Source organism: Narcine bancroftii, chromosome 1 (genome assembly GCF_036971445.1).
Source record: "Narcine bancroftii isolate sNarBan1 chromosome 1, sNarBan1.hap1, whole genome shotgun sequence".
Classification (NCBI taxonomy): Eukaryota; Metazoa; Chordata; class Chondrichthyes; order Torpediniformes; family Narcinidae; genus Narcine; species Narcine bancroftii.
In genome coordinates this window covers 142,745,621-142,766,627 of record NC_091469.1, presented here as the reverse complement: position 1 = coordinate 142,766,627, position 21,007 = coordinate 142,745,621, and the positions used below count along the sequence as shown (strand labels likewise).

Sequence of the window (21,007 nt, the reverse complement as noted above, 5' to 3'; positions counted from 1 at the left end):
GACACTGTGCCTATCTGAGACCTGGTGAGGGCCAGAGATCCCACTGCCCTGTCCACCACCAACTACCCCATGGAGCAGACCACACCACACTGGAGCTCAAGACTAGAGGCCGATTCGCCAGGCTCTCCTCTCCAGAAGTTGGTCTGCTGGGAGACATCAACTCCCCCTCCCCCACGGAGCCCTCAGTCATCATCCTGACCCAGACAGTAGCTCCCCTGCCACCCCCCACACCCCCCCCCCCCCCCCCAGTGACAGCTTCCCGTGGGACGAAAGGGACTGTTAGTACTAACAAAGGAATGACCAGACAAGGGTCAATTCCAAATAATAGTTTTTAATAAACTATTAAGAACATAAACATTTCTTACTTAACTTTAAACTTCATTCTAAATTCAACCCAACGATGCACAAATGCAAATATGTGTTTGCGTTTTAAAGCCCCACTCTGAAATGTCAATTATAAAACATTAGCATCATTTTAGTCTTGTTCGAAGGTCTTAAATTTTCAGTTCAGAAATAATTATAGAACCCTTTTAAAACATCATATCTTCAGGCCTTTTAAACTCACTATTCCTTCTGATGAGTTGTCCTTGAGAGATCTTCTTCAAACAGAAGTAACCATCTTCTGGGCCACAGATTTATCTCCTGTGGATAGGAGAATACAAGTTCTGTCTTTCCAAGAGGACAAATCGCCTTCTTTTGAATGAAGACTCTGGAATCAGTGTTCCAAATGATGAAAGTTTATCTGAAAGAGACAACCAGAAGTAGGCTTCTCTTTTAATCTATTTATTCTGTGACCCTCTTTTATTAGGAGTAACACATAGGCAGCTTTTTCCCCTCTTAAAGGAAATACTGCTGCTGCTCAATCCTGTCTGAGCAGGACGGTGAATCTGTCTCAGATTTCAATACTATATTTCTTGCAAGTCGTTCATGTCACATGGTATGTGACATCATTTCAGTCTTTAAATTTCATATGGTCTATTCACACTGATGTGCCAAAAGTATTTAAGTCCATTTATGCCTCCATAATGTCCGCTCTCACAAAGGCAAAATGGCCGTGTGTTTATATAGGTGCTTCTGAAATAACATCTATTGTTTTCAGTACCTCAGAAACCATCATAAATCCTTTCATCTTTTGGTTTCTACTGCAACCAACAGCCATTCCGTCTCTGCAGATTGGCTTGTGTCTTCCATCTCAAAGAACCAGGTGTTTAAAATGCTAATGTGTTTCTCTGAGCTGAAGGCAGCTGCAAAGAATCATGAGTCTGCAGAATGTAAATGAGCCCTGTCCACCCCAAAACTAACTTATTAATGCATATCTAGATAAAACATAGTTTTTTGACATTAAACTAAGGATTAATCAGAACACATAAAACTTGTAGCCATCTTCTTTAATGTTTGATGAACAGTAATGTTCTAAGTAACAAAATATTTATATAAAAGCTAATGTGGCTTAACAATCCTTAACGATTAACCAAAGCAGTTCTGAAGTAGTTTATCTGCCTATACTATTAATTCTGCTTTACTCTCTCTTGAAACACTGCCTGCTAAAAATCTCTGGCAAGACATTCACAGTTTGAACTTATCCCTATTCTATTCATTCCCTGTTATTGCCCTCATTAACCTAAATATCTGCCAGGAGACTTCATCAACAGCCCACCATGGCAACTGGGTATACATAAGAAATTCAATGGAGTCTGAGGTTTAACTTTCAGAATAGCATTTATTAGAAGCTGACGTCAACATGGAACTCATTCAACCAATACAGTATGCTTAATGTTCTGAGGTTAACATCATTTTTAGAATTTCTATTATCTGTGTTCAGCATTTTCAGTTATTGTCAGAGTACATACATTACATCATATACAACCCCAAGATTATTTTACCTACAGACCAGGCAGAATGTGAACTTATTGGTAGTGTTTCCTGTATTCAAGGAAAGGAAAAATCAAAGAGAGAAATATAAACAAAATTACTATAAATACAGAAAAAAAATAATATTCAGTAAAAAAGATAATGAGCCTTCCTTCAGTCTGAGTTTGATGTTTCAGAGTCTGATGGTGGAGGGCAATGAGGTCCCAATCAATAACAGGGAAGTTGAAGTCTCCTATAACAACCAATACTGTTTTGCACCATTCAGAATCTGTCAACTTCTTAGTGTCCTGAGGGCTATTTGGGGGCTATAGCTTGCTCATAATACAGTGATCCCTCCCTTCCTGTTTCCAACTTCTATCCACCCTGACTCAGTAGGCATTCCCTCCATTTCTGAGGCTGTGATACAGTCCCTAATTAGTCATGCTACTCCCACCCCTCTAATCTCCTTTCCTATCCCGTTTGAAACATTTAAGCCCCGGTACTCGCACCAGCCAATCCTTTCCTTGTGTCAGCCAAATTTCTATATTGCCCACAATGTCATAATTCTTAATTCTTGCTCTAAGTTCATATCCCTTATTCCTAATGAGTCTTCCAGTGAAGTAAACACATTTCCATCCCTCCAATTGACTAGTTTTATGCTTTCTCCACTGCCTTACAATCTCACTGTACAGTAAGTCAACCGTTCTACCATCTGCTCTATTCTCTGCCTTCATTCAGGTTCCTAACCCCCTGCCAAATCAGTTTTCTCTCCTTCCAGTTCAGATGCAACCCATCATTTTGCTTTTTGACTGATATTACCTTCCCCAGTAGAGATCGCAATAATCCAAAAACCCCAAACCCTACCCCCTACCTCAATTATACAGACATTATTTCACCTGCCGTATCTTCGTATTTTTGGCACATGGCACAAGTAACAATTCATAGATTACTACCCTTGAGGTCCTGTCTTTCAACTTCCTACCTGGCTCGCTGTATTCTCCCTTCAGGTCCTTATCCTTGTTCCTACCTAGATTGTTGATGTACCACAACTTTTGGCTGCTCACCCTCCCTTTTCAGAATGCCATGGAACCGATTTGAGATGTTCCTGACCCTGGCACCAGCACAGAGAATCTCCTTCCTGCTCCCCTAACTATTGAATCTCCTATCACAACCACTCTCTTTTTCTACTTCCTTCCTTTCTGAGACACAGGACCAGGCTCAGTGCCAGAGATCTGGTCATGGTGATTTTGCCCTGCTTAGTCATCCACCCCAGGAGGATCTAAAGCAGATACTTATTATTGAGGGGAACAGCTACAGGACTATCCTGTACTATCTGACTACTTGCCTTTGCTTACCCTTTCCTGACAGTCACCCAGTTACTTTCCTCTTGCAACTTCGGTGTGACTGCCTCCCTGCAGCTGCAACTCCAATTCCCCAACAATTTGTAAGGAGCCTGCAAGTTGATGTGCCTCATGCAGATGTCATTATCAGCAAGATTGCAAGATTCCCTTGTCGATGACACTTTCCTATTCTAATATATCCTAATTTCAAAGTATCATCTTCCAAATGGGGGTTGCAAATCTCACATTTCGATCGCTTTAATCTAATAAATCAAATTTTGTGACTGTTACTTTATGTAGTTTTAATTTATTGATAGAACAGATAAACATTTTGCACAGCTTCGCTTCAAGACTTTCATAATGGTGAATAACACAGCATTTACTGTATAATAGAGATACAAAGATATATAGAGATACAAAATGTAAAGAAAAATTTCTTGTGCTCACGCTTCCTTCACATCTTGTAGAAAAGAGAGCAAGCGGTTCACTATGGTAACACTACAAACAATAGTTCTCTTAAAGGGACAGGCAGAAAATTAACTAAGAATCAAAAACACAAGGTTTTAACCTTTACATCCCAGAATTACCACATCTCACAAGGTGAATACTCCTCTAATCCTAATGCAATCCTGACTGTTCTACTAGGTACTAATAATAGATGAAACAATAAATAATGATAAAATCTCACCAGTCTTACAATAATTTCGGCCTCTTCCCACCAAAACCTCTTTAGGCAAAGCCTTAATTCACCATTCTAACCCTGGCCCACTCCCACAATGGCCTGCTCCCACAAAAGCCATAGAAATGTCCTGCTCTCGCACATTCTGGATAGTACTTTGGTTAGAACTGAAAACAAACTGCGCAAAATAAGGCCATTTGGCCCATCATGCCTATATTGGATCCTGGTAGAACATCCCCTCAGATCCAAGCATTCACTTTTTACCTTTCACCTGATTATCTTTCAAGTGCATAATTCAATTGATGCTCTATTAATTAATTAACTTCAAAGACTAGAAATGGCCCGACCGATAGGCTTTTAATTGCTTAAAATAGTATGTACAATCATGTTGCAAGTCCAGAACTCATACTGGGGGAGGGTTCGGGGTGAAACAGCCTTTATTAGGGAATTGCAAGGGGAGTAGTCACTGGAACAGTCAGCATGGAGGCGGGTCAGCCATACCCACAGAGAAAGTAATCAATAGTAATATCACCCCACCAATTCCCTCTTCGGATCTCAAATTGTTTCAAACCACTTACAAGCAGTGAGTTCCAGCTTAAAAAATTATCTTCACAGTATTTTCTTTCCAAAACATTCTATTTGTGCTTCTTGGTTTTGAATCATCCATTAATGGGAAACCCTTCCCAGTTGACATGATGGAAGAAGAATTGTGCAAAGGGAATTCCGGTAGGAAAAAGGAATTATATATCAGACATAAAAATTTAGAGTTATTTCCATCAGAACAAAATGATGGTATGATTTAATGGGACTTAAAAATACAAAGTGACAGGAACAGGAGTTTTAAAACTAGGCTCAGTACAGTTAAAGGCTTGGCTACCATGATGCAAAGTTACTGGAATTCACAAATGGATTTTAACACAGAGTGTGGGTCCCTGCACATTGTGAGGGCAAAATGATGACCATACCAGAGGCCTGGTGTTAACTTTCCTTTGCAATGAAATTTGCCCATTTTCCAAGTGTTTTAATTATTTTGTATATTCTCTCCTGACTCACCTTTGCCATTGCTAAAGGCCAATTGTAATGGGTTATATTACAGATTATATTATTAATGGTTATGGAGAAATATGTCTTTAAAAGAGCTAGATTGTTGGGGGGTTTAGTGTGGGTCACTTCACAAACAGAGTAACATTTCACAAAAGACATCTCATTTAAAATGCAAGAGCCTAGCTAAAGCGAGACATTCAGGGTCTGGTTCGCTTTTCAAAAGATAATGGAACTGCTTTGGAGGTGCAAATGGAAAACTCCGGGCTCAAATACTGAGAAGATCTTTCAAAGATTGGGTTTGGAGCCTTGGGAGAAGTTTTGATTTTTACAAGCAGAGAGAGGAAAGAACAAACAGGATTCTTCTGTCAAAGAGAGAGAAGTCATTTTTACAGTAGCAGTTGAGGCTGTGAAATGGCAAGCTGGCAGGCTTGTTGAAAATCCCATTTTGAAGACAGGTTGTGAGTTTTGAGTTCAGCCTGTACAAAACCCTTGTAGTTCTTACAAGAGGAAATGGCTGGCTAGAGTGTTTCTCCTGAAACAAGGGTAACAAGAGGAACTCTGTGGTGACCTGGAAGAAGAGGTTATCATTTAGAAAACCCATGATGGGGCAAGTTTCTTCGGCAAGACACTGAAGTAACTGAGTGGAGGAAATCAATGTGTGTGTGTCTAAGAGCAACAAATATCTCTCTGAAACCAACAAGAAACTTCTTGAGTGGTAACAATTTAACTGTAAGCACCAGAACCTGGTGGAGATTAATAAATGTTAAATTCTGTGCACAGTATGAGAATTGCCTCATACTGGTGAACTTTGATGATTGAGAAGTGAGATTGGCCTATGAAACAAATAACTTTACTGAGCATATAAACGTTATACAAGTGTACTTAGAATTAGAAGGGGGTTAAGTTAATAGTAACAAGTTAAAGTTTGATCCTATTTTTGTTTAAAGAAAATTAAAAGCAACTTTTGTTTAAGTAACCATTGTCTTGGTGAATTTCTATTGCTGCTGGGTTTTGGAGTCCTCTGGGCTTGTAACACAATATTTTCCATTATTATGCATTTCTTTCTGACTTCTTTCTTCCATCCACAAATCCTGTCTCCCCTTCCCTATCCATATTAGATCCTTGCTGCATTGTATCACACAACCTCCAAGCAATCACTCTTCCTCAAGTTTCAAGATAGTTATGCTCAAGGATAATCTTGGGCCTCGTAGGAAAATAAGTTGGGGGAGGGCATATTATGACATGTCTAGACAGGAGCTGGTGGAGTAAACTGCGAGCAAGCGCACAACAGATGTATGAGAATTGTTTAAGGAGTCCAGTTCCGATATGTCCTATTGTGAACAATAGCTAGTTCTGCAAGGTAAAATAAATTTTGATGATGAGAGAGGTCATGACCTTAGGCAAAAAATAACAAAATGAGGCATGAGTAAGGTTCAGGAAGCTATAATCAGGCAGCACTCTGGAGAAACCTATACATTTAATGTAAGAGTTCAAGCAAAGCATTAGGAAGGCTGAGATGGAAATGGAAATGGAAAGATGATCTCTCACCGACTCATGCACAATGGTCACATAATGGAATGTCATAACTAATCTTAGAGAAAATTAGGTATAATATTAAAGATAAAAATTTACAATTTGAAAATGTATGGGGCCCTTTTATGGAAAACTATCATAATTGGCAGTTTTAGGTGACATGGGTGCTCTAGTGCTGATCTGTCCATCTTTTGGAGGTCCATCCATCTTTTGGAGGTCCATCCATCTTTTGGAGGTCTGTCCATCTTTTGGAGATCCATCCATCTTTTGGAGGTCCATCCATCTTTTGGAGGTCCATCTATCTTTTGGATGTCCGTCCATTTTTTGGAGGTCCATCCATCTTTTGGATGTCCGTCCATCTTTTGGAGATCCGTCCATCTTTTGGAGGTCGATCCATCTTTTGGAAGTCCGTCCATCTTTTGGAGGTCCATCCATCTTTTGGAGGTCCATCCATCTTTTGGATGTCCGTCCATCTTTTGGAGATCCATCCATCTTTTGGTCCATCCATCTTTTGGAGATCCGTCCATCTTTTGGAGATCCGTCCATCGTTTGGAGGACCGTCCATCTTTTGGAAGTCCGTCCATCTTTTGGAGGTCTGTCCATCTTTTGGAGATCCATCCATCTTTTGGAGGTCCGTCCATCTTTTGGAGGTCCTTCCATCTTTTGGAGATCCATCCATCTTTTGGAGGTCCGTCCATCTTTTAGAGATCCGTCCATCTTTTGAAGATCCGTCCATCTTTTGGAGCTCCGTCCATCTTTTGGAGGTCCATCCATCTTTTGGAGGTCCGTCCATCTTTTGGAGGTCCGTCCATCTTCTGCAGATCACAACTTGATTCACCTTTGAATTTTTCTTGTAACCTTGACTAGAGGGAGGGGTTAGATTAGTATTAGTTTTAGGATTTTCATTCTATTAGATACATAGATATATGGGGTGTAATTTTGATTATCCTGGATAATATCCCTTTTATTAAACATTTATTAAGATATGATGCAATTTGTTCTAATTGTGGCAGATGTATGTAATGGACATATGCCATCATGTTGAAATAGGATGAATAACAAGACCATGTCTCAGGGTTTAACCAGAGAAGAGCAAAAGCATTTATTGATGTGTTGTCAGGCTTGATAAACCCAAACAACAGGTGACCTGGCATTATGAAATCTGGAAAAATGTACTACCTCATGACATTTACGCTTCTCCATAGACCTACGGGTGCTGCTGAGTCACTATGCCTCATGGCTGTAGTGTCTAGTTGCCAGCAGATAGGAGCCTGTTGTGTCTGCCAATCATGAGTTTGGAGCTGTTAGTGCTGGTTCTGCCCACTCCCCCTCAGCGTACCGCTACACAGCTCCCCCCAGAACCAGTGGTAAGCGATCAACAGGCTCAGAAGTTCTGTTCAAGTGCAGACATGAATGCCAACGTGCTGCATGGAACCGTGCAGAGAGAGCGAATCTGACATGCCATGTGCATGGCGCTGAGCCAGTTGGTGCATCATGTACTGTGTAAAATCATGTAGGGTACCGGTGCATTATGTACAAAAGCTGCTGGGGGAGGAAGTGTGCAATCAATCGGTAACCCAAAAAAACAATTGCTGACAACACAAATAAATAGGAATCATATGAGACATTGATTACAGACAATACAGCTAAGGGCACATGAGAAACTCAGAACGGTATTTGAAACTAGAAGTCCATACTGTAAATTGGTTCTTGGTAAATGTGAGAGTCTATCGTGCCAATCCCAAACTGTACTAGGAAAAAGTTAAGTTTAGAAAGTCTAGTAGCAGCTGAAGCCTGCAATGATACACAGGAGCAGGTAGGTGGCGCTCTGCAGTGCAACTACCAGAGCCGTGAAAAATCTTCTGCCCATCCGCCCGGTGTGAGGCAATGCTGAGCAGGAGACCAAACCCTGTTGCAAAGAGTTTTGCCTGCCGTTGGAGGTCTAAGACATGTGGCATTTTTTTTTAAATGTTTCATTTCACAGGTCAATATCTAGGTTGATTCTTCCATGGGGGAGGGGGGGTGGCTGTCTGCCCTCTGGGACGCATGATCTTCTCTCAGTGGAGTTAGTAATTGTCCCTTGGAATGCAGGCTTCTTCCCTTGGGTAGGGGTCGCTGGTTGTTCCCGAGTCAAGTAGTCTTACTGGCGGGAGTAACTGGTTGAAACCTATGTGAGGTGGGGGAAGGCCTCCCCCCAGTCACAGCTACCGAGATACAAATGACTCAAGGTCTGAAGACCTTGAGTGTGAACATTTTGCAAAACTGTGGCAACCATGCGATACTTAGTCGAGCATTTACATGCAGCTTTTGATGTATACAGTTTCCCTGAGTCGGTGTGGCTGGGTTCTCAGTTTGTGAGGCAACAATTTAGGTCGTAAAGTTTCATCTTCCCAAACCTGCTGAATATTCAGTCGATCATGTCGGGAAGGTGCTGTCCCTCTTGCTTCACTGATTTCTTTGCTGATGATCTGTTGAAATTGTTCGCAAAATCTACGGTTGACCAGTTTGTGGCAAGTGAGCTCTGTTTTGCAGAAATGCTGCAGTTGTTGCTTAGGCTTGCAAAGAGAAAGTTTGTTGTCCACAAGTGAGCTGTTTGCAAAAGTTCACAGTCATTGCTCAGGCTTGCAGAATTCATTGCTTGGTCTAACTGCGGTTAGGCCCTTGTTGGAGGTCACCATTGTGGCAGATGTAAGTTATGGAGATCTCTCATCTTGTTGAAATAGGATGAATAATCAGACCATGCCTCAGGTTTCAGCCGGAGAAGAGCAAAAGCATTTATTGACGTGCTGTCAGGCTTCATCTATACAAACAACAGGTGACCTGGTGTCATGACATCCTGAGTACGTACGACCTCATGACATTCACGCTGAGTAGGCCAGGGCTTCTTCATAGACCTACGGGTGCTGCTGAGTCACTATGCCTCGTGGCTGTAGTTGCCAGTAGATAGGAGGCTGTTGTGTCTAGCTATCATGAATTTGGAGCTGTTAATGCTGGTTCTGCCCACTCCCTCCCAGCGTACTGCTACATAATATTATTTAACTGATTTATACATATAATCATTTTAATCTTCAATCGCATTTAATAAGGGAAGGAATTTAAAATTGGTCAGACTGTGTGTTTAAATTTATGTTATCATTTTTTCTTGCTTTATTAATATCTTGTATATGGATTAGTATGTTAACTCGATAAAAATATCTTAAGAAGGAAGGAAGGCTGAGATGGGTGTGAAGTATTCTTGGTGAGAGGGATTAAACAAATTGCAAGATATTTTATATTTAAATGAATATTGACCAAGGAGAGGACAGGATCACTCAAGGACAAAGGAAGGAATTCACGTTTGGAGTCTCGTGAAGTGGGGGCAGTGCTGAATGAGGACTTGGCATCAGTATTTACTAAGGAGAAGGACATTGAAAGGGTGTATAGTCTGGAAAATATTGATGTATGAGAGGTTAAGAAAAAGGTGATGCTGGGTCTTTTGAAGAGCATTAAGGAGGAAAGTCCCCTGGATGTTATGGGATGTTTCCCAGGTTATTGAAAGAAGCAAGTGAAGTTTTGAAATCAAACATTTTGCAGCTTCACCAGCAACAGGTTAAGGTCTTGAAGACTGAGGAGGAGTCAACGTTGTACCATTGTCCAAGAAGGGAAATAGGGATAATCCAAGAAATTCTAAGTCCGAGAACCTTAAGGGTAGGTAAATTAGTGGAAGGCATACTCAGAATTCCTGTAGATTTGAAAATACATTCTCAGATTAGGGTGAGCTAGCATGGCTTTGTGAGGGGAAGATTATGTTATTACTATTTGATTAAGTTTCTGAGAAGGTAACAAAGGTGGTTGATACAGGCAAGGAGGTGGATGTTGTATACATGGATTTTATGTAGGGAGGTGGATGATGTATACTTGAATTTTACATGACAAGTCCTTCATGGTAGGCTTATCCAGAAAGTGTAGATGCATAGGATCCATTAGGTGGCTGATAGAAGACAGAGCATTGTGGTGGAAGACTGTTTTTCGGGCAGGAGGCCTGTGATCAGTGGTGGCCCATAGAGAATGGTGCTGGGATTCCTGTTGTACATGATGTACGCAAATGACTTGGATGAAAATGTAGGGGGGTGGATCGGTAGGTTTGCAGATGATATGAAAATGGTGGAGTTGTGGATAATGTAGAGGGCTACTAAAGAATACAACAAGCTTTAGATCAGTGACAGATATGGGGAGAGGGATAGCAGATGGAGTTTAAGCTGGAAAAGTGTGAGGTGTGCCGCTTAAAGAGAGGTCAAAATCAAGCAAAATATATTGGGGTCTTAAAAGTATTGATGAGCAGAGGGGACTGTGGGTCCAAGTCCATAGATCATTCGCCACACAAGTAGATGGGTTGATAAAAAAGGTTTATGATTTTCTTAACTTCAGTGGGCAGGGCATCGAGTAGTAAAACTAGGAGGTCACATTGCAACTATACAAAATGTTGGTTATGCTGCACTTGGAATACTATGAGCAATTCTGGTTGTGGATGTGAAAGCTTTGAAAAGGGTCCAGAAGAGGTTTATGAGGATATTGTCTAGTTTAAAGGGTAAGAGTTATGATGAGAGATTGGACAAACTTGGGCTTTCTCTGGAACATCAGAGGATAAGAGGCAAACTGATAGAGATAGATAAAATCATGGGAGGTATTGAATGGATGGACAATCAGAATCCTTTTACCCAGGGCAAAAGTGTCACACATTCGAGGACATGTATTTTAGGTGAGGGGGAGGCAGTTGGAAAGAGATGGAGCATGCCTAGAATGGGCTGCAGAAGCAGAGGTGGAAGTAGAAACAATGGTAGCACTCAAGAGGCTTTTAGATGGAGACACGATCAAGAAGGGAGTAGTGGGCAGGAGATTTCTAGTCTGATTTAGACATCATGCTCAGAACAGTCAAGAGGGATGAAGGGCCTGTTCATATGTTGTATTGTTCTATGTTCAATGTTCCATAACAGCCCTTAAATTGCACTGCTCAGCAATTCTGTGAAAGTAATAGCGGCTAACATGTGCTAAACATCAAAGACAAGGTCATAGAGGCGTAGCACAGAATAGATCCTTCAGCTCAACTTGTCCATGCCAATCAAGTTGGCAATTGGAGCTAGTCCAATTTACCCATGTTTGACCCATACCCTTCTAAAACTTTCCTCTCTGCACCTCTGCCCAAATGTCATTTGAATGATGCAATGGTACCTGCTTCTACAGCTTCCTCTGGGATCTCAACCTTGATGTAGACCATCCTCTGAATGAAAATGTGCCCATCAGATCCATTTCCTAATATCTTCCCTCCTTTATGCCTGGTGCAGAGACATAGATGTTTGTGTTTATAATCTATCTAGAAATATCAATTATGAGAAAACCAGCACAGATTTTCCTTTATATCAGAAATAAAATCACAGGGTTCCAGAGAACCGACAAGCTTTGAGCCATGAAATTAGAATCTCTTCTGCTCAAATCACCTCAAAGTAATCTCCGTACCCCTGAGCTCTAGAATCCATAATGTCTTACATTATTTCATTAACACAAAGACACTAAATGCCTTGCCAACTGATTCCACTGCTTGTCCATCAGGCTCCCATTCATAAATGGGCTTCCCGCCCAAACACGGCTGATTGACCCCAGTACTTGTCGGGTGCGATCTATTACAGGATGCGTACACATTGAAGGTGCCAACGAGACCAAGGCTTCACAGCAGCTTCCCACTCTACTGTTGGTATTGATGGCTTTCTGTTTAGGGTGAAACTGGCATATGCAAGTGTTAAGGAAGGATTGAAACTGAGGCGTACGGAGCACGGAAGTCACTGTATATTGGGGGCAGCGTTCCATACCGCTTCTCATTTTATATGCTACAAATTCATATCTTTTAATTATATCGTGCACATGTAAAAAGCCAATTGATGTCAGCCATTTCCCTGTCTTTGGAAATGAGCAAATACCGTCTGTAACACCTTAACTTGCAACAATCCTTTCAAAGAGATACCTCTCGAATTTGTAGTCAAGAATTGTCCATAAATATTGTACCCCTCGACTGGTTCTTTGAAGGAGCAGATGTATGAGCGAAAAGGTGACATTTTCTACCCGAACCTAATATTGCTCATTCCCACTGGTGTGATTCAATGAAATCTGTGTTTGTACTTTGTGGTTCTGCTGTACATTTTGTACCTTCAAAGGAAGCACAGCTATAACAGAGAAATGAATCAGAGGTTGGTCCGCAGGATCATAAGGAGTGGAGGAGAGGATCAATGGAGTTTTCTTCATCCCAACTGACATGATCTACCAGGATCGTTGTCTGAAGAGGGCACACAAAATCATTGAGGACCCCTTCCACCCTGCACACAGCATCTTTCAGCTGTTCCTGCTGGGAAAGCGATACAGGAGGATCAGAGCCAAAACCACCAGGATGAGGAACAGCTTCTTCCCTCAGGCAGTGTGAATGGTGAACGACCAAAGTAACTGCTCACACTGACCATCCGGGACTCTCATATTCATGAAACAACACTTACTCTTTTAGATAACTACTTGTCCTGCACATGAATTTTTTTTGTCTGTATGTGTATTATGTCTGATTGTATGTCTGCGTCTTTTGCATCCAGGACCAGAGAACGCTGTTTCATCGGGTTGTACTTGTACAGTCAGATGACAATAAACTTGACTTGACACTCTAGCCTGAGAAAAATACTGCAGGAATTTACTTTATGCAATACTCTGGAGGGAGAACATGTTCAAAGAGTTCAAAGAGTGAAAATGCTGGACACATTTTAGTACTAAACTGTGAACTTCACACACACACACACAAACACACACACACACACACACACACACACACACACACACACACGCACGCACATGCACACGCATGCACGCACGCACGCACGCACGCACGCACGCACACATGCACACACACACGCAGACACACACGCACACACACACACACACACACACACACACACACACACACACACACACACTCTGATACAAGTAAAACATGAGGTTGAGGTAAAAACACAATGCTGGAGAAACCTAATAGGTCAAACAGTGTCCTTTATAGAGAAACATAGAAAAATAGGTGCTAGAGTAGGCCATTTGGCTCTGCAAGCCTACACCGCCATTAATATGATCATGGCTGGTTCCCACCTTCTCGCTATGCCTCTTGATCCCCTTAGCCACAAGGGCCAAATCTAACCTACTCTTCAATATTGAGAAGGAACCGGCCTCAACTACTTCCTATGGAAAATAATTCTACAGATCTACCACCCTCTGAGAGAAGAAATGTTTCCACATCTCAGTTCTAAAAACTTCCCCCTTATCCTTAAACTGTGAAGCTTGGTTCTGGTTTTTCCCAGCATTGGAAACATTCTACCTGTGTCTAGTCTGTCTAAACCCTTAAGAATTTTATACATTTCTATAAGATCCCCCCTCAAACTTCTAAATTCCAGAGAATACAAGCCTAGTCTATCCAACCTTTCTTCATATGCAAGTCATTCCATCCCTGGTATCAGTCTAGTGAATTTTCTCTGCACCCCTTCCATGGTGAGGACGTCCTTCCTAAGATAAGGAGACTAAAACTTCACGCAGTACTCCAGGTGTGGTCTCACCAAAGCCCTGTACAGATAAAGAGGCCTTCATCAAGTATAGACAAAATATGGCAGGCACCCAAACAAAATAATCTGGTACAAGTTAGCAAAACTATACCAATGTTATTTCAAGGGTTCAAACAAACAGTACATGCCACCTCTCTCCTAACATAGCCTACTTGGTTTGGCTGGGAGTCGGAGGAGGAGCTTGGAGAGAGTCGGGCTGTGAATCATAGGAGGAGGAGCTTGCTGATATAAAAGAGGAAAAGAGAATTGATTTGGCTCTGTGAAAGGAGACACGGAAAAGGAAAGAAAGAGAGAGCGAGAAGTTGATGTTAATGAAAGTCTGGAGATCCTCCAACCCTAATTGGAATGATAAGTGGAAAGATTAAAATCACCTCTCACCTTTTGTAGTAATTTCTCACTTTTCCTCATATCCAATTAACACCTTTTGCCTGTGTGTCTGGTCACCACCCCACCTCTCCCACCCCCCCCCCACCCCGTCCACCCCACCATTATTCACTCTTTATTCAGATGCCTTCCTGTTTTTTTGCTGATGCCTTGAAGAAGGTCTCAGGCCTTAAATGTCATTAATATATCTTTACCTCCTAAGGACGGTGCGAGACCAGCTGAATTCTTCCAGCATTTCCATGTCTTTTAACTATGGATAGGTTTGGCTAGCTTTGAACACATGACAATAAACTTATACTCGAACTTAGGTTTCAGGAGTGTCTCATAGGTGAAAAGTAGAAGCTGTTTCATGAAGGAAATCTTCAGCTGAGGACCTAGGCAGCTAAATAAACAGCCTCAAGTATGTCAAGGTTGGATTATATTTGAGGACTAGTCCTCCTGAGAGCTGGATTTAAGATCTGGTGCTGTGATTCAAATCCTACCATGACAGCTGGAATACTTAAATTAATCTAATTAAGGATAATTAAATATATATGTAATTAAAAAAAAACTGGAAACTGCAATGGTGCCAGGTTTCCAATAGAACCCTATTGGTATTCTTCCCAGGCTGGTTGATTTGTAAGTTAAGATACTCTGCAATATAGTTGATCTTTAACCATCCAACAAATGACCACAGCAAAGCATTTTGTTCATGATGGACTAGCTATGCTTTAGAATCAGATGATATGGTAGAGTGATTGACATTGGCATTGCCCAGTGTCTTTTGGAATGTTGGAGGGCTATTCATTTTTGGGTGAGTTCTAAATGCTAATTTTAAAATTAATATATATTTTTTTAAATTCAGACATACAGCTCACTAACAGGCTATTCTGCCCATGAGCCTGTTGCCTAAATAATCCACTTAATCTACAGAGTGGCAGGAAACTGGAGCACCTGGAGGAAATCCAAGCAGATACGAGGAGAGCATACAAACTCATTAGAGACAGCAGTGGATGTGAATCTGGGTCACTGTCATAGCGTTGCACTAACCGCTACACTAACCGTGCCTTCGCCAGCACATTGGGATCTGATGTATCTATTGATGAACAAAAATAACTCAGTAACTGGTGTACACAGCAGAAATGGCACATTGATTGAGTCATAGAGTGGAAACACGCCCTTTGGCCCAACTTACTTATGCTGACCAAAATCTCCCATTTGCACTTGTCCTACTTGCCTGTGTTTGGCCCACATCCCTCTAAACCTATCCTTCAAAGTATTTCTTGGAAACAAGCTGAGATGAACTCCAGTGCCATCTATGGACCAGCAAGGTTGCTCGACCTTTTTAACTGCAGTAGAGAACCACAAAAACTGCAGATGCGAAGAGAGGCTGGAAGGGCTCAACGTGTCAAGCAGAGTCCACAGAGAGAAATCACCCAACATAATGAATCTCTCCAGCTTCTCTTGGTTCCCATTACAGAACTGTCTCCCACATTTGGAGAAAGCAAGAATAATACCCATTTCTGTGGCCACATCTCTGGTTCACTAGATACCAGTCTTGAAATTCCTTCCTCATCCACTTTCAGCCCTAAAACCCATCTCTTTAGTGAAGCTTTGAGCACTTGACTTAATCATGCTTTGCTTGATCTGGTCTCATTTAATAGGACAATAAAACATTCTGGATATTTTGCATTATATAAATGAAAATTGATGCAGGTGTTTTAGATAGCCACCTACCCAAAGGGTTTCCTAAGAATATATGTAATAGGAACAGGTATTAGGGTGATAGAATTAGCCAGGAATATTCCAGTGGTTAATTGATTTGATCATGTTTACAACTCTTCTTTCTACCCGATCCTCATAACTTTCAATTTTACAAAGGGCCAAGAATCTTCCAAAAGACTGAGAATCCCAATGAATCATTGCTCTTTGAGAGAAGAAATTCTTCATCTCCACTTGAAACGACGGTCTCCTATTCTCAAGCTATACTCCAAATTTCTAGATTATTTCATGAGGGAAAACATCATTGTTTCCTCATCTGTCAAGCCCACAATCGTAAGAACTGCTTGGGTTCAAAAACGTTTTAGTTTACTTATTGTTTAGGGATGATGGTGTCACAAATAAATCTACTGCCCATCAAAAATGGTCGTGGACCAGATGGTGACAACCCTAATTTCTGGGCTGGTGCAGTCTGCTTCAATGGGCAGCAAATTCCATAGATTCATCATCCTCTGGGTAAAGTAGTTCCTCCTCATCTCCACCCTAAATCTATTACCCTGAATCTCGAGAGGCTATATTTCCTAGTTCTTGCCTCCCACACCAATGGGAACAACTTACTTACTGCTATAATTGTAAATGTTTCTGTAAGATCCCCTCTCATTCTTCATCACCTGGTCACAGTCTCTTTTCACTGCTACGTTCAGGCAGATAGTACAGAGGCTAAAAAACAAACAACAACTCTAAGACCAAGAACAGTTTCTATCCAACAGCCATCAATTCTTGAATGATCGCTAGGTTCAGGGACTGCTCCAGTATCTCAAAAATGCCTTTCTGCCCCATTCTCCATTTTGCACTAGGATCACAGTGAATATTTATATCTATCTGAGGTAATTATTGTCTCTTAATTTAAATTAGTTTGCTGTTACAGCTCTTCTTTACAAATATCCTCTGCAGCACAACAGAATTTCAAGGCAAACATACATTGTACAATGTGTTTGATAATAAAGTTATCACGATGAACCACAATGTTCATGTATAACAATTCCACCCCCCTCCATGAAAGGCAGCCAAGAGGTGCTGAGGAGGTATCAGACTCATATAAATTCAAATTCTACCTTTCAAAATGTTTGTTTCAGTTTCTTCCTATTATTGCCTTGCACTGCAAATCTAATGCCTCACCATGTCTTTTACCAACACAACTGTGATACATACTCCAACAATTTTCACCACTGTCCAGCTATGCTCATCATATTTGCCGGTAATTTATTTTTATTTTCCTTTTATGACATAGACCTGCAGCAATAGAAATTCAAAGTAATATTTGTTATTAATAACTCCCAACCATGCGCAAATGTGTGTGCATGGATTACCCAAACCATTACAGGGTAGGCATAATTTTGAAAAGTCAAATTCAAAGTTCATTCTTTGGAATCTTGGGTTGAAACTTCGAATCTTTACACTGATGTTCAGAAGTAATTATGCAGTTGAAACACCAAGTCATCAGACTTCTCAAAACTCACAAATTCTTGTCAAGTTACTTCCAGAGAAATGTTTCTTCATAGAATTATTTTTCACTCTTGCATGGAGGTTACAGAATTTGTGATTTCCACAAAGCTTTCACAAACCCAGGCAAGGGTTTCAGACCAAGTAATCCTCAAAATGGTCATGGTTCAGAAGAAAGAATGATCTTGATTTCTTTTCCTCAGATACGGGTCAGTCAAAAGTGACCATTACAATGGTCACAGTAGCAGTGCTCTCTCCCTCTCTCTCTTTACAAAAAGAAACAGTTGAAGTCACCATCTTCTCTGAAGCCACATTAATTCTGTGTCCAGATGACTCTGGTTGAAAACTATGAAGGCTTATTTTTCCAAGTGTCTTTAATTACATGACTTGCTTGATTTTTAGGTTTCAATTCCCAATTTCTCCAAAAGTATGAGTCATGGCAGATGGCCTCCTGCTTATTTACACAGGTGTCTTCTTTAGAAAACATCCATTGATTCAGACTTGTGTGTGTGTGCAGATATATGTATATATATATATATATATATATCCTAAAGATTAATAAAAGTACAAGATTGTAACACTGCTCACATCTGTATTACTTGATGTAGATCCATTGCCAAGAAGGTCCAACAATGCCTTTACTTTCTGTGGAGGTTGAGGAAAGTCCAACTTCCACCCTCCACCCTCACTACATCCTTCAGGGGATGCATTGAGAGCATCCTATGTAACTGCGTCATCACTGGTTCAGGAACTGCACCATTCCATAATGCAAGTCTCTGCAGTGGATAGCAAAGACTGCTGAGGGGATTATTGACGTCTCTCTCTCCTTGTCATGATGGACTTTTATAACAGTTGTTGTTTTCGGAAAGCCATAAACATTGGGAAGGACTCCACACAACCACTCCTGCAATCTATTCTCCCTCCTGTCATCTGGGAAGAGGTACCAAAGTGTTCAGGTCCTCATGAACAGATTGCAAAACATTTTTTTCCTAAGATGTGTGACTTCTGATCTCCAAAGACATAAGTAACATGATATTTATAAGTGGTATGTTATTTTCTAAAAAATAGTTTCTGATGTAATTTATCATCTCCATGGTCTGGAGAAACGCTATCTCATTTTTCACTGTATACTGCAAAGTTTATGATATAAACAACAAATAAACGTGACTTCAATTGACTTGATTATTCTTTTAAGTTCTTAGATCAGAGGAAAGATGAAGCAGGCAAACCTAATTCTAAACAAGGCAAACTCTTCAGAATAATTGGCTCTAACTAGGAGTCATGTCCATCTTCCCAACCTTCCTTCTGTCTCAAAGAAACAGTTATGGAGTTAAAGATATCAGATCTATTTCGAAAGGAAAACAAATTCCTCAGTTGTGCAGCAATCTCATGAATATATTTTCTTCTCCCTTTCCAGTGAAGTCGTATACATAATGGGAAATAACTTATTTATGGTTTTGAACACTCAAAGAACATTAACTGAGAACAAAGACTGAAACTTCAGTACAGTTCTTACCACGATTAGTTTAAACAAAATTTGGCACTGAACCACAGGCGAAGATTTCAGCCCTAAATTTGCTGAAGATGCCAACAAACTCAGAAATTTACTTTTTATTTCATTTTTAATTTTTAATGATACAGCTCAGAAGAAGGCCCTTCTGGCCCATGAAACATGTGTCACCCAATTAACCTACAAGCTCCATACATTTTGATAGTTGTAGGTGTACTGACAATAACCACTCCAGCAGTGTGAGTATAAAATAGCTTTAATAAGCTAATATGTACACTAAGAGGTCTTGTCTCTGCAAGACAAACCTGGAAGGCTGGATTGTAGCTCTGGACTGCTTTATATACAAGGTCACCAGGATGACCCCTAGTGACCTAGTGGTGTAATTACATATCATCCTGGTGCGAGAAAGTGACAAACGAGATGTGCTCCACACCAGGGTCATGCCTAGCGCGGAATGCCACACTGACCACCGGCTGGTTCGCTGCAAGCTCAACCTTCACTTCAAGCCAAAGCCCAGGAACAGTAAAGCCCCCAGAAAGGTTCAATGTTGGAAACCTGCAGTCAGACGAAGCGAGAGGAAACTTCCAGGCAAAGCTCAAAGCAAAGCTCGACGATGCAACCCGCCTCACGGACCCGTCCCCTGAAACCCTCTGGGATCAGTTGAAGACTACCATACTGCAATCCACTGAAGAGGTACTGGGGTTCTCCTCCAGGAAAAACAAGGACTGGTTCGATGAAAACAGCCAGGAAATCCAGGAGCTGCTGGCAAAGAAGCGAGCTGCCCACCAGGCTCACCTTACAAAGCCATCCTGTCCAGAGAAGAAACAAGCCTTCCGTCGCGCATGCAGCCATCTTCAGCGCAAACTCCGGGAGATCCAAAATGAGTGGTGGACTAGCCTCGCCAAACGAACCCAGCTCAGCGCGGACATTGGCGACTTCAGGGGTTTCTACAAGGCTCTAAAGGCTGTGTACGGCCCCTCACACCAAGTCCAAAGCCCGCTGCGCAGCTCAGACGGCAAAGTCCTCCTCAGCGACAAGATCTCCATCCTCAACCGATGGTCAGAACACTTCCAATCTCTTTTCAGTGCCAACCGCTCAGTCCAAGATTCCGCCCTGCTCCAGCTCCCTCAACAGCCCCTAAGGCTAGAGCTGGATGAGGTCCTCACCCTGGATGAGACATATAAGGCAATCGAACAACTGAAAAGTGGCAAAGCAGCAGGTATGGATGGAATCCCCCCAGAGGTCTGGAAGGCTGGCAGCAAAACTCTGCATGCCAAACTGCATGAGTTTTTCAAGCTTTGTTGGGACCAAGGAAAACTTCCTCAGGACCTTCGTGATGCCATCATCATCACCCTGTACAAAAACAAAGGCGAGAAATCATACTGCTCAAACTACAGGGGAATCACGCTGCTCTCCATTGCAGGCAAAATCTTCGCTAGGATTCTCCTAAATAGAATAATACCTAGTGTCGCCGAGAATATTCTCCCAGAATCACAGTGCGGCTTTCGCGCAAACAGAGGAACTAGTGACATGGTCTTTGGCCTCAGACAGCTCCAAGAAAAGTGCAGAGAACAAAACAAAGGACTCTACATCACCTTTGTTGACCTCACCAAAGCCTTCGACACCGTGAGCAGGAAAGGGCTTTGGCAAATACTAGAGCGCATCGGATGTCCCCCAAAGTTCCTCAACATGATTATCCAACTGCACGAAAACCAACAAGGTCGGGTCAGATACAGCAATGAGCTCTCTGAACCCTTCTCCATTAACAAAGGCGTGAAGCAAGGCTGTGTTCTCGCACCAACCCTCTTTTCAATCTTCTTCAGCATGATGCTGAACCAAGCCGTCGTGG

The 21,007-nt window shown here is 41.5% G+C and overlaps 1 long non-coding RNA gene across 1 annotated transcript in view; it reads right to left on the bottom strand.

Annotated features, from left to right (window-relative positions):
* Nucleotides 1-385: 385 nt before the first annotated feature.
* The window catches only part of LOC138745239 (uncharacterized), a 46,123-nt gene continuing 25,501 nt past the window's right edge, over nt 386-21,007 (bottom strand). Inside the window, exon 3 of the long non-coding RNA XR_011346124.1 lies at nt 386-742. This is a non-coding gene — a long non-coding RNA (uncharacterized lncRNA). The remainder of the gene's footprint in view (nt 743-21,007) is intronic.